The 12,560-nt window shown below is 42.9% G+C and overlaps 1 protein-coding gene across 6 annotated transcripts in view; it reads right to left on the bottom strand.

Annotated features, from left to right (window-relative positions):
* LOC133215963 (nipped-B-like protein) overlaps positions 1 to 12,560 on the bottom strand; it is a 268,197-nt gene that overhangs the window by 208,086 nt on the left and 47,551 nt on the right. Inside the window, exon 1 of one of the 6 annotated variants that reach the window (XM_061360336.1) lies at positions 2,492 to 3,888. The exons of the other annotated variants lie outside the window; for them this stretch is intronic. The gene's annotated coding sequence lies outside the window, so the exon portion shown is untranslated. Of the gene's footprint in view, positions 1 to 2,491; positions 3,889 to 12,560 lie in introns of those variants that run through there. 6 annotated transcript variants of the gene reach the window in all.

The following is a 12,560-nucleotide window of genomic DNA, read 5'->3' as shown; positions in this document are numbered from 1 at the left end:
GCACCCACCTTTGAGATATTTATATGCATTAATGAGATCCCCTCTCAGTCTGCTCTTCTCTGGACTAAACAGGCCCAGCTCCCGCAGTCTCTCCTCATAAGAGAGATGCTCCAGGCTCCTGATCATCCTTGTGGCCCTTTCCTGGACCCTCTCCAGTAGCTCCTTGTCTTTCTTCTACTGAGGAGCCCAGAACTGGACACAGTACTCCAGATGTGGCCTCACCAGGGTCAAGTAGAGGGGGAGGATCACCTCCCTCAACCTGCTGGCCACACTCCTCCCGATGCACCCCAGGATACTATTGGCCCTCCTGGCCGCAAGGGCATACTGCTGGCTCATAGTCAACTTATCATCCACCAATACTCCCAGGTCCTTCTCAGCTGAATTGCTCTCTAGTAGGTCAGCCCCCAGTCTGTGCTGGTACTTGGGGTTCTTCCTCCCCAGGTGCGGTACACTACACTTGCCCTTGTTGAACTTCATGAGGTTTCTCTCTGCCCAGTTCTCCAGCCTACCAAGGTCCTGTTGAATAAGCAGCACAGCCTTCAGGTGGATCAGCCACTGCCCCCAGCTTCATATCATCAGCAAACTTGCTGAGGGTACACTCTAGCCCTTCATCCAGGAATAAGACAGGACCCAGTATCAATCCCTGGGGAACACCACTGATTACAGGCCTCCAACTGTATTCTGCTCTGCTCATCACAACCCTCTGAACTCTGCCATTCAGCCAGTTCTCAATCCACCTCACAGTCCATTCATCTAACCCACATTTTCAAAGCTTACCTACGAGGATGTTATGGGAGACGGTGTCAAAAACCTTGCTGAAGTCAAGGTAGATAACATCATCTGCTCTCCCGTGGTCGATTCATCCCGCTATGTCATCATAGAAGGCTATCAGATTGGTCAGGCAAGATTTCCACTTGGTGAATCCATGCTGACTACTCCTGATGACCTTCTTCTCTTCTATATGCTTGGTGATCACTTCCAGAATGACCTGTTCCATCACCTTTACAGGGATGGAGGTGAGGCTGACTGGCCGGCAGTTTCCCAGGTCCTCCTTCTTGCCCTTTTCATAGATAGGAGTAACTTGGCCTTCCTCCAGTCATCGGGCACCTCACCCATTCTCCATGATTTTTCAAAGATGACTTTACGGGTGGTAAGTTTGTCTAGCCTGTCCCTAACCTAACCATCTATGATCAAGGGAAAGTCTTCCTTTCTCTGGCCTTCATTTCTAACCACCGAGGCCTGGGACTTCTGAGGGCCATCCTTAGCAGTAAAGACTGAGGCAAAGGTGGCATTCAGTAATTCCGCCTTCTCTGTGTCTTCTGTTACCAGGACACCCATCTGATTCAGGAGCGGCCCCACATTTTCCCTTATCTTCCTTTTGCTGCCGATATACTTGTAGAAGCCCTTCTTCTTGTTCTTGATGTCCTTTGCCAGACTCAGTTCTAAGCGGGCCTTGGCCTTCCATGTCACATCACCTTGGGTACCCTGGCGATGTTCCCATAGTCCTCCCGCTTGGCCTGTCCCTTTTTCCACATCCCATAAATTTCCTTCTTAAGTTTAAGATTTACTAGGCGCTCCCTGCTCATCCATGCAGATCTCCTGCCCCCTTTGCCTGATTTCATCATCTCATGGGATTACACTGTTCTTAGGCTTGGAGGAAGTGGTGCCTAAATAATGACTAGCTCTCTTGGACTCCCTTTTCTTTTAGAGCCCTATCCCATGGGATTCCTCTCAGTAGCTCTTTGAAGAGGCTGAAGTTAGCATTCCAGAAGTTTAGGGTTCTAGTCCTGCTTACTTTTTTGCTGCCCCCACACAGGATCCCAAGTTCCACTATCTCGTGATAGTGAATAAATTTTTCCTAATATCTAATCTAAACCTCCCCTGGCACAGATTGAGGCTGTAACCTCTTGTCCTATCACTTGTTAGTTGGGAGAACAGACCAACCTCCACCTCACTACAACCTCCGTTCAGGTAGCTGTCGAGAATGATAAGGCCTCCCCGAATTTAATTGTGCTCTTTCTGGTGAGCACTGCCCTTTTGCTGGCTCAGGCACACAAGTAGTGGCTGATGTTAAAGTTCACATTATTGAAAGAAAACAGCTAAGAGCTATATAGAAAGAGCAACTAAAAGGGATCAATACAGCAGCTCTGTCAAATGGAAAGCGCTTTAGGTTGCAACATATCTTTGTTAACAGAGTAGTGACAGGTATGAGAGAGGAAGTAGTAACTTGTTTTTCTTCAACTTCTTGAATGTCTCATGTTAGCTAGTAGTAGCATTACCCTTTTCTAAAAACAACTGTACTTACACTACTTATATTTTAAAGACTTTAATTATGTTGAATCTTTACCAGGCTGAAAACTTAGTGACTGAAGACTGGACCAAAATCTAATTAATTCAGGAGTGTCTTCCAACTTTTAATCTGGCACTTCTGTCCTTGAACTCTCTCAAATGATTCATAAACTTTATAAAATAAAACTAGGAAGAAAGATACCTGTTGAAGCAGTAACTGCTTTTGCACAAGTCTTGCAGTCATGTCATTTTTGCCTCTTCTTTGTCTTTGAAAAACAATTAAAAAACCTCTAAGCTTCTTTAATACACACTAAGGAAACAGATGCACAACTATAACATCTCTGTAGAGAACCACAATCAATGCCAATGGAAAATTCTATAAAAACAGATATAGTGTGTTGCATTTCAAAAGCAGCTCACTGTCTTTTTATATTGGAATTAATACTGACCTGTGATGTTATTCCCTTTTGTCCTAATCTTGTTGCCTGCTTTTCAACCTAAGCTCCATGCACATCTGTAAGAGATGCTGTATGGCACCGTAGGCAGTTAAGATGCTTTTCCTCTGGATTGGTGTATTATTCCCCCTCATCCCCTCACCACAATGATGCAATTCCTCCACCCAAAGGCTCTACAACAGTCCTCTGTAACACACCCTGTTTCCCCCCCTCATTAAATCCACTCTCACACTTCTGAGCTGCTAGATGGAAGAGAGACAGCACATGATGAAGCCTCTTCTTCAGCGGGGCCATGAGTATCTCCTCTACTCAACAACCACCTCAGACAACCGTCTGAGACTTTCACACCCTGTAAAATGTAACTTAAATTAGCTGATGCTTTCCAAAATTATTAGATGGAAGGACTTAAAAATAAACAAGTGTCATGACCATTATGCAGAAAAAGATTAAACAAATTAGTGTTTTTACTATGTGCAGAACCACATAAAGAGCTTTGGCTGTATTACCCTATTGGACGCATTTGCACAATTAACTGGTAATGCAATTATTGTTGGAATTTTATAGCATTTACTATCCAAAGTTTGTTCCATTTGGTTCATTTACAAGAGGTAGTTTATACTGCTTGCACAACATACAGATAAGATATAGTCTCTCTAAAGGACATTATGCTAACATTATTTAAAAAAAAAAAATCCCAAAATATTTAATGGAATTTAACGTTTTAACTAAAATTACTAATGTCTTTCAAAAACATACTGCTTGGCAAGATTAAACATGAGAGCAAAAGTAACTTTTTAAAAAAATAAATTAATGTAGTGTTGGTATCTAATAAAACAATTGTTTTCAAACATGAAAAATTTCATCTTTAGATGTTTAGACTTTAGAGTTTATATTCTGAAATTCAGAATTACATAAATGTTTTGACACACAGTACCCTATTTAGTGTTCCAAAGAAACAAAGCTCCATGATTTTGTGACCACAAAAGATGTGATGAAAACCTGAAGCACTTGCTTTTTGCAACAAACACTATACAGAGTAGGAGAGAAAGGCAAGTCAAAGCAGTTTACCTTATAAATTACCCTTTGCTACCAATGACAACTGATAGTAGCTACTTCCACAGATGTAAAGGAGAATAGATTTATTTTTTTTAACACCCACTTAAGAGTTCAATGCATAAAAAAAAAGGCCAAACCCTCACCAAGTTGAGCAGTACTCTATGTAAAAAAAAGTAACCAGAAAAATGGATTTGAATATCTTCATAATTTGGGTCAGAAATGTTTCTCCATTATAGACTCAATTTTATTACAGACTAGAAGGGATTATCTAGATTTTCAAAAAGAAAGCATGTGAGAATTTAAAAACTACATTTCAGCTCTGTAAAAATGTTTCAGGTTGGAAGACGGGATGAGGCTGGTTTGCTATTTAAGTGTACCTCCTGGTAACCAAGTAGCCTAAAATTGCAAGGTATGACCTCTCAAAGTGGTGCCCCAGTATTGCCAGAACCATTTAAAAACAACATTTAAACCTGAGAATTCCGGCACACTTTATAGAGTCCATATATTTTGCCAGGGATGGAAAGAAACAAGGCACTATCATCAGAAACTCTAAATATAAACCAAGACACTTTCTCTGCTTCTCTCCCTAGTACAGGGAGATACAAAGAACAAAACGAGCTGTTCCACATGCAGCACAACTAAGGAGAACTTGTTTCATGCAGCTTTGCATCACTATCATGAATATCACCCTTTAACCCTCATCTATCTAGATATACTATATATAGACAAAACATCTAACTCCTAATGCAGCGCTACAGGGATATTGCTCAATTTTATGACGTGAAATTATGACTGATTTGATTCTAAGATAACGTGGCAGGGGAGGACTAATTAGGGCTTATATCACATTCAGCCAAGCCAGTCTTCATTAAGCTTTGCCTTAAAACTTCAGACTTGCACTCCTCTTCCAGATATTGCCGATTCTGAACCACCTCTACCAGTATTTGGTACATCTGTATTTCTTTCTGTAAGAAATCAAGCTAAGAAATCACATAGCACTCAAAGGCTTAAAAAAAATTTATCAATAGACAGGGAAATAGTACATAAAGTGAACTACAATAATCAGCAAGTTGAACATACCAGCAATTTAACTCAGAGGTGATTTATCAAATCCCCAATTCAAAAGAACAGGGTTCATGATAAATGCTATTGTAATTTAGTAAGTAATAAAATAAAGGTGGTATAATCAACAGTAACCTAGATCATTAAAGTAATATAATCAGTCTCAGTCAAACCCTATCAATTTGAAGCTTTACTTCACCAATATAAGCAAACCTAGATGTTTTGTTGTTTCATGTTAATTTTATAAACTTCAATAACATTAAATACTTATCTTTCTATAACTGCCAGACTTAAAAGTTTTTCTTCCAAACGAGTTTAAATAATTTCCAACTAATACAAAAAATTGGGGGCAAGGGGTGGGTGGGTGGGTGGAGTGTAAAGCAGAAGTACTTGAAATAGAAGCAGTTAGTACTTGAAAACTTTCATGCTTTTTCTACTGCCGGGGCAGAAATCATATACTGCTAACTACAAGTGGTTCAGACAAAATGAGTAAAACTACATGAAACTTATATTAACACCAAGTAAAGAAGAATGATAAAGTCAAGTATCATAATGCCATTCACTCTATTTAGTAAGTTGTTAGAATAGGGGAATTGGAGAAGTGTCTTCCACTCCTCAGCTGAAGAGCTCTGACCTTGCTGCGGAAGGAAGGGAAGATTGTACAGATATTCCAGCCACTCCAGCCAATGAGGTGGCTTCATTTGGAGCTCGGCTCAGATGCCTCTATACAAACACCCGTAGCATGGGGAACAAACAAAAGGAATTAGAGATGTGTGCATGTCTACGGGGCTATGATATAATAGGCATCACAGAAACATGGTGGGATGGCTCCTATGACTGGAGTGCTGGAATGGAAGGTTACAGGCTCTTTAGAAAAGACAAGCCCAGCAGGCAGGGAGGGGGGGTTGCTATTTATGTTAGCGATAGGCTGGAGAGTATAGAACTCTATCTTGGGACAGGGGATCAGTTAACAGAGAATTTGTGGGTGAGGGCTAAAGGGAAAACAGCTATGAGAGACCTTACTGGGGGGATCTGTTACAGACCACCTGATCAAGATGAACCTGAAGATGAAGCACTCTACAGACAGACAGAAAAAGCTTCACGCTCACAAGCCCCTGTTCTCACGGCAGACTGCAACCACCCTGATACTTGTTGGAGTGATGATACAGCCTGGCACAAGCAATCCTCGACTGTGTGGAAGACAACGTCCTTCTGCAAGTAATAGAGGAGCCGACAAGAAGAGGTTCAATGCTTGACTTCGTGCTCATCAACAGGGAAAGGCTCATTGGAAATATGATGCTCCAGGACAGCCTTGGAAACAGCAATCACGAGGTGATCAAATTTCAGATCCTCAGGACAGTGAGAAGAGCGTGCAGCAAGCTCATTGCCCTGGAGTTCAAAAGAGCAGACTTTGGCCTCTTCAGGAACCTGCTTAGTAAGGTTCCATGGGATATAGCCCTAGATGGAAGCGGCGCCAAAGACTCTTAGTTGATATTCAAGGATCACCTGCTACAAGCTAAGGAGTGTTGCATCCCAACTAGAAGGAAGTGCAGCAGGAGAGGCAGGAAACCTGCTTGGATAGATAAGGAGCTGCTGAAGAAAATTTGAGGGTAAAAAGTGGTTTATAAAAGGTGGAAGCAAGGACAGGCAGCCTGGGAAGAGTACAGGGATGCTGTCCAGGAAGCTAGGGACCAGGTTAGAAAAGCTAGGGACCAGGTTAGAAAAGCTAAGGCCCAGTTAGAATTAAACTTGGCTAGGGATGTTAAGGATAACAGGAAGGAATTCTATAGGTATGTAGCAAATAAAAAACAGACTAGGGAGAACGTAGGCCCCCTCCAGAAGCTATTGGGAGATATGGCTACACAGGATTTGGAGAAGGCCGGGGTTCTGAATGACTTCTTTGCCTCGGTCTTCACTGGCAAAGGCTCTGACCACACCACCTAAGTCTTGGAAGGCAGATGCAGGGAATGTGAGAATGAAGACCTTGGGCCCACTGTAAGAGAGAATCTGGTTCAAGACCATCTTAAAAACCTGAACATACACAAGTCCATGGGTCCTGATGAAATCCATCTGTGGGTCCTGAAGGAGCTGGCGAATGAAGTTGCTAAGCCACTGGCCATCATATTTGAAAAATCATGGCAGTCAGGTGAAGTTCCCGATGACTGGAAAAAGGGAAATATAACCCCCATTTTGAAGAAGGGGAAAATGGATGACCCGGGCAATTACAGACCAGTCAGTCTCACCTCTGTGCCTGGCAAAACCTTCGAGCAGATTCTCCTGGAAGGCATGCTAAGGCACATGAAAAACAACAAGGTGCTTGGTGACAGCCAGCATGGCTTCCCTAAGGGCAAATCCTGCCTGACCAATTTGGCGGCCTTCTGTAATGGGTCCATGGAACTGATGGACAGGGGTAGAGCAGTTGATGTCATCTACCTGGACTTGTGCAAAGCATTTGACACTGTCCCACATGACATCCTTCTCTCTAAATTGGAGAGACATCAATTTGATAGGTGGACCACTCAGTGGATAAAGAACTGGCTGGTGGCCGTATGCAAAGAGTTGTGGTCAATGGCTCAAAGTCTGGCTGGAGACCAGTAATAAATGGTGTCCCTCAGGGATCGGTGTTGGTACAGGTCTTGTTTAACATCTTTGTTGGTGACATAGACAGCGGGATTGAGTGCTCCCTCAGCAAGACTGCTGATGACACCAAGCTGTGTGGTTCAGTTGATATGCTGGAAGAAAGGAATGCCATCCAGAGGGACCTTGACATGCTTGTGAGTTTGCCTGATGCCAACCTCATGAAGTTTAACCATGAGAAGTGCAGGGTCCTACACCTGGGTCGGAGCAATCCCAGACACAGCTACAGGTTGGGCAGAGAAGAGATTCAGAGCAGCCCTGTGGAGAAGGACTTGGAGGTGCTGGTCGATGAGAAAATGAACATGAGCTGGCAGTATGTGCTCACAGCCCAGAAAGCCAACCGTATCCTGGGCTGCATCAAAAGGAGCATAACCAGCAGGTCGAAGGAGGTGATCCCTCCCCTCTACTCTGCTTTTGTGAGACCTCACTTGGAGTACTGCGTACAGTTTTGGTGTCCTCCACATAAAGACATGGAACTGTTGGAACAAGTCCAGATGACAGCTACAAGGATGATCAGGACACTGCAGCACCTCCTGTGTGAAGACAGGCTGAGAAAGTTGGGGCTGTTCAGCCTGGAGAAGGCTGCGTGGAGACCTCATAGCAGCCTTCTAGTATCTGAATGGGGCCTATAAGGATGCTGGGGATGGACTCTTCATTAGGAACTGTAGTGACAGGACAAGGGGTAACAGGCTCAAACTTAAACAGGGGAAATTTAGGTTAGATGTAAGGAAGAAGTTCTTTACTGTTAGGATGGTGAGGCACTGGAATGGGTTGCCCAGGGAGGTTGTGAATGCTCCATCCCTGGCAGTGTTCAAGGCCAGGTTTGGACGAAGCCTTGGGTGGCATATTTTAGTTGGCGGTGTCCCTGCCCATGGCAGGGGGGGGTGGAACTAGATGGTCTTAAGGTCCTTTCCAACCCTATCCTATGATTTCAAAGAAAAAAGCAACATGCAAAAATAGTAGGTTGATCTTTTCAAGCATCCACCTATAACCGCTAGATCAAATCAGGTTCTTCCTTTCAAGCACACTGAGACAAAGGGGCACAAAATCACAAAATGGGATATAGAAACTTTTATAAGTAGTTTTAAGTAATGTTAAGTTTGATGGCTTTGTAACAGTAGCAATGGAAAATTACTGGGGTGCATGATACATAGAGAAAAAAAAAATAGAGTACAACTAGAGAACATACTGAGAATTCTCACAAGATAAATCGTTATAGTTGGCCTAGTTTTAAGAAAAACAGTCTAGAAGAACAGGACACAGGGATAAGGAGTATCTGGGAATGGCAGGTGTCCAGGATGGGCTATAGTTAAACTAACTGATAAGTAGGAGGATAGGAGGATTATTATGTCTCTGGTGCTAACGAACCAATTAAACTGGTATGAGCATCTACCACGCGTGCTTCAAAGGCTGCCAGAAGTGATGAAGATTGTTGGAAGAAGTAAACGACCCTCAGAGACCACCACCACAATTCTGTACGCATGCGGGGAACTCTCTGGAAAATGATGTAATCCATACGTAGCCTCATGAATATGTATGTATGCCCAGGGACTATATAAGGGTGGCTTGTATAGCAATACGGGGACACACGTTAGGAGGATTTATCCCCCGTGTCTCCCGGCGCCGCAATAAAGAATACCTGCTTGTCAGCTTGAAAACTTTGTTGGCAAGTTTGTTCCTGGAGTTTTCTCCGAATCAATTTGGCGACCCAGGTGGGACCCTCTCTGCTCGGCTGCAGGACCTGCTGAGGACAGGGCTCCCTACGGCCCTCGGGAATTTTTCCCGGAGGGACCCCTCAACTCATTCGGATCGCTGCAGGAGCAGACAAGGACCATCACATAAAAGGTATTCTTTTTTTTTGTATAGTCTGTAAGGTGCAGGGGGCATCTCGGTTTGGTAAATTGGTTTGGTAAATTGGCTTGGTAAGCGTACGCATGGTTTGGAAGCCTTCCGTAAATCGAGATAAGAAATCTCGTAGGTAAAGGCGTATACCCGGCTGCTAGCGTCCGTTTGGTATACACCCACAAGAAGCAGGGGGCTTCTTGTGGTTTGGGTCCTGCAAGACACAGGGGGTGTCTTGCAGAAAAGGTTTTGGATTTTACTGGTATACACACAAAGGAAGCAGGGGGCTTCTTGTGGTTTGGGTCCTGCAAGACACAGGGGGTGTCTTGCAGAAAAAGGTTTTGGATTTTACTGGTATTTGATTTATTTTGTGGCTTGTTATATTAAGGATTTTGGTCTTGTGATTTTGGTATCAGTGACAGACTGTTATAACTAAGCAGGGGGCATCTTGTGATTTAGGTCCTACAAGACACAGGGGGGTGTCTTGTGGAAATGGTTTTGGGTCCAGTGTGCTATCAACAGCCCATAAAGGATTTTATTCAGTGATGCTGTCAGCGGGGGTCCCTGAATAGGTTAGTAGAATCACCCTCTGATACAGTGGGCTGTTCAGTATGGTTCCCACAGTGGGACGCAGACAGGCTGGTTGGACACAAGGGTCTCATCCTTCCTGGGACACTGACAGGCTGGTCAACTATAAAGGGTTCAAGGAAACCCCCCTATTAATGTTACAATATGGTCTGAGCTATAAGGGTTAGGAAGTATTGCTTTTGATTCTACTGGTATTCGCTTATTTTGTGGCTTGTTACAGTAATGATTTTGGTCTTGCGATTCTGGTACTGGTGACAGGATGTTATAACTGTGTTATTAACTGTTGTTTGTTTGGTTGAATTTAAGTCTCTGTCTTTGTCTCAAGTGTTGTAACTGTGTGGAGTATGTCTGGGGATCCCATCTGTGTGTGTGTGTGTGTGAATGTGAGATTGATAATGGAAAATCAGCAGAGTGAAGAGATCTTGAAGAAGAATCCTTTTGGGTGCATTTTGGCACACTGGAAAAAACTTGGAGGGTCTCCTGGGGGCTTGGTAAATAAGAAAATATTGGTAAAATATTGTAACCAATGGTGGCCTTTGTATAGTTTGGAAGATCAGGAAAAATGGCCTAAAAATGGAACTCTGAACTATAATACAGTGTTACAATTAATGTTGTTTTAAGGGGGCAAGGAAAATGGGATGAAGTAATGTATGCAGATATGTTTTTCACTTTAAGAAATCACACGGAGTGACAGACTGAATGCAAAATTAATATAGCTCCGCCAGATTCCTTAATTTTGGCTTTGGAAAAGGACAGGGAAAAACTGAAAGTTACGCTGGAGATGCTCAGCCTCTGATATTGGGGAAAGATGTTTAAAGTTAAAAAACAGTAATCAGGAAGATAGGGTGGAAAATCACGTACCACAGGTACCTCCGAGAGGAGCACCCTCTGCCTCTGTCCTATCTGATATTGATAAGGAGGAAGAGATTTCTGTCACAGGCAACAAGCGGCACATCCACATTCAGAGTTAAGAAGGGGTTAAACCAGAAGCGCTGTTGCAGAGGCAGGCATCTGCAGGCCCTGCAGAGCAGGGGGAGCTGCTGTGAGAAAAAGAAAAAAAAAAAAAGGAAAACCAAGGGGGAAAGGAGGGGAGCTCGAGCAGCTCCAGTGTTTGAGCGTGGGAGGAGGGATGTCTGCAGGAGGTGGGGGAGTGGGCTCTTCTCTTCTGTGGGACCGGACCGGTGTGCGTGCTATGGGGGGTTTTGGATGCTGGAAGTGAGACTGCCTGGGGAGGGCAGTGCCATGGAGTGGCTCCGGTGACTGAACTGGAACTAAACTGACGGGGACCTGGGGAATCTACCCTAGCAGATCCACTGGTTACATTAAGACTATGAACTAGGGGAAATAAAGTGGAATTTTAGTGGATACAGGAGTAACTTATTTGGTGTTAAATCAGAGAGAAAAGAATTCGTTACAGATGTGGGAGCTACTGGCCACCAAGGAAAAGAGGGGAAAAAAAAAGAAAAAAGAAAAAAGGCATTCTTTTTGGAACCTTTAAAGCACAAATTGGGAAAACAAAAAGGAATGCATAAATTTTTATGCATGCCAAATTCTCTAAAATCTTTGTTAGGGCGAGAAGCAACATTTAAAGAAGGCAAAATGAAATTCAGAGTTAAAAACAATTAATTGCAGTTTTGAGTTTAATTCAACAGAAAAGCAAAAAGGAGGACCTCCCTGAAATAGAAGAAATCCTTAATCAGGTATATGTGGGAGTATGGGCACCTGAAGTTCCAGGTAAGGCGAAAAATGCTTTGCCTGTTATAGTGGAAATAAAAAGGGGGGGCCTACCCAATTAGAATAAAACAGTATCCCTTAAAATTAGAAGATCAAAGGGAATAAAAAAAAAATTGATAAATTTTAAAATATAGATTATTAATTGAATGTGAATTGGAATATAATACTCCTATCTGGACAGTAAAGAAATATGATGAGAAAAGTTGTAGATTGGTTCACAATCTCAGGGCAATCAACAAAATTGCACAGGATATTCGTCCAGTAGTAGTTAATTCGTATGACTGATTGACTAAATTGAATAATAATCAGAAATTGTTTGCCATCCTGGATTTAAAGGACACTTTCTTTTGCTTACCATTGGCCAAAGAAAGCCACAATTATTTGCTTTCAAATGGGAAAATCCTGACAGAGGAAGGGAAACTCAATTAACTTGGACAGTATTACCTAAAGGGTTAAAAAAAAAAAAACAGTCCGGCAATTTTTGGAAATCAGCTAGCATGAGAACTAGAATCATGGAAGCCACCTACTCAAACGGGACTCTGTTACAATATGTGGATGACCTGTTAATTGCTACAGAAACAAAGGAAGAATGTATCAAGTAGACAGTGGAATTGTTAAATTTTCTGGGACTGAAGGGTTATCGGGTATCCAGACAAAAGGCCCAACTAACCCAAACCCAAGTTTCCTACCTAGGATATGAAATAACAGGAGGACAGAGAGAACTTGGAACTGCTAGAAAAGAAGCCATTTGCAAGACTCCATGACCGTTGACCGTCAAGGAGCTCCGGACATCCCTGGGAATGACTGGATGATGCAGACTCTGGATCCATGATTATGGTGTTCTGGAACAATCGACAGAACCACTAACACACAACTGCTTGACCACCATAGAGACTA

The sequence above is a fragment of the Neopsephotus bourkii genome, unplaced genomic scaffold, assembly GCF_033783945.1.
Source record: "Neopsephotus bourkii isolate Nb327-2 ecotype Australia unplaced genomic scaffold, CSIRO-AGI_Nbou_v1 NB_1019, whole genome shotgun sequence".
NCBI lineage: Eukaryota > Metazoa > Chordata > Aves > Psittaciformes > Psittacidae > Neopsephotus > Neopsephotus bourkii.
The sequence above is the reverse complement of the archived record's forward strand: the minus strand, read 5'-3'. Positions and strand labels throughout refer to the sequence as shown.